We start from the raw sequence: 2,035 nt of genomic DNA on the forward strand, positions 1-2,035 counted from the left end.
ACGAGAAAACGATATGAACCGATGTATTTATAAAATTGAAAGCGTCTGCTCAAGTTAGAGATCGATTCTTATTACATAGCCAATCAATCCACTCGCGACTCGCGTGTTTAGTTAATGATTACTTGTTAACTAATTGGATACGGAAATATCGAAAGTTTCCATATGACCATCAAAAAAGTTGTACAAAAATTTGCAAAAGTTTTGGGCTCGTCCGGGATTTGAACCCGGGACCTCCCGCACCCTAAGCGGAAATCATACCCCTAGACCAACGAGCCAGTTGAAAGAATTGGATAATAATCCTTTGTTCAGGTGTCACTTTCTTTTGAACAAAATACATGATTCGAGTTAAATTTAAGTACAAACAAGAAAATTGTTTTTACCGTCGGAAGTGAATAAATATCACAAATGTTTCCATTTTATACTAGCCAAAAGCTATGTAAATACTATTAATTATTATCTTGATGATTTAACTATACTATCGATTAAAATCTTGAACTTGTAGGTAATGGAAATTTTGTTATGTATACGTTTGCCATCAAATTAATTGCTATACTCTCAGTTTCGGCAAATTTATCAAAATATTCTTAATTATTTTTTTGAAGTGTGGAAGCGGCAACACAAAATACCTTACTGGATATTTATAAATTGCATAGTCATGAAAGGATAGACTTTTCCTAAATGTAAATAGTGTAAATACCTCTTTGTCATGAATATCTAAGAAAAAAAGATTCAGAGAATACAGAGAAGTTTTTTATACATACAATTTTTGTGAAGAAAGATAATCTTGAAAAAAATCCTACAATATCCTAGAAAATCTCTGGAGAATTGTTGTCATTCTTTATAGGCAACCCTAAAATAAGTGAAGTGTATCATAAGTTGCTTATAATAAAAATAATTAACAGCTCAGTATTTGATCAATTCGGTATGGGTACTGGATGGAAATTGATATAATATTCAAAGAATGAGAATTTCCAAAGTGATTCAATATCACTTGCTTCGGCGTACTAGGACTTCATCATTTGAAATGTAGGAGTACAATCCAATCATTGTTGCAGGACGATTGTTGTTTTGTTAGGAAAATATTCAGTGTATCATTATGTTTTGAATATAACTTTCATTTCGGAAGCACTTATCTTCCAAGAAAGTTTTTTTATATTGTGAGAAATTGGTGGAAGTACCAAGGATTCAGAACAATTGTTTCAAGAAAAGAAAGCTGCATTTAATAAGGAAGGTTTCAGGATGCAACTGACAGATGGCGCTGATGTTGAATGATCGATTAAACTGTTGAATCTCTTTATTAGCGGTTTCTTTTGGTGGCTTGAAGAATTGAAGACACTACCAGTATTGAATCCAGATTATTTTCTCTAGGGGAATTCGAGCATCTAGGAGGGAAGTTGATTTTGTGAGATAATCTTTTTCTTCGGGGGAGTATCGGTCATACTCCCTGTGAAATATTCTACAGGGCGTGAGGATGGTAGATAGAATGCTTCCGAATCTACCGAAGAATTGTAGGTTCTTTATACTAAACCTAAAGGTAGTGGAAGCATTGTGATCACTTTTGGAATGAAAAAAAAAAAAAAATTTGGTCTCTTATTTGAAAGTTTCCACTTGCAAAATGCATTTCAGACCATCTTGAACAACTGTTGTTTCATGCCTGTCTAACTTATTTGTCAAAGATTTGAATTTTATTAGACATGTAAGTGAAAATAAACCATAGTTTAAAATTTTCAGTGTCTTTTTTCGGGGAATTTTGAAATTGTAACTATACTCTCATTCCATGATAAGTTAATTTGCAAAAGTTATTGATAGGAAACCAAATTTTACATCTTTTCAGCATTATTTAAACTAATTGTTATAGAGTTCCATCTTATCTACCGTTAATCATAACAATTTGAAAAAAGCCATACGTATACAGGGGATTCACCGGGATAGCCTATTAGACGTTTATGGAAAACTAATCATAATTTTGAGCTGAAAATTCACGTGTTTTCCGGAAGTCACAGATTACTCCACATAGTTTTATATTGCGGTTTTT

At 32.5% G+C, this 2,035-nt stretch overlaps 1 non-coding gene across 1 annotated transcript; it reads right to left on the reverse strand.

Moving 5' to 3' along the window:
• Positions 1-203: 203 nt before the first annotated feature.
• Positions 204-275, reverse strand: Trnap-agg. The gene has a single exon. It is a non-coding gene; the product is annotated as a tRNA-Pro (tRNA).
• Positions 276-2,035: the final 1,760 nt, after the last annotated feature.

The sequence above is a fragment of the Harmonia axyridis genome, chromosome 5 (genome assembly GCF_914767665.1).
Source record: "Harmonia axyridis chromosome 5, icHarAxyr1.1, whole genome shotgun sequence".
Taxonomy (NCBI): Eukaryota; Metazoa; Arthropoda; class Insecta; order Coleoptera; family Coccinellidae; genus Harmonia; species Harmonia axyridis.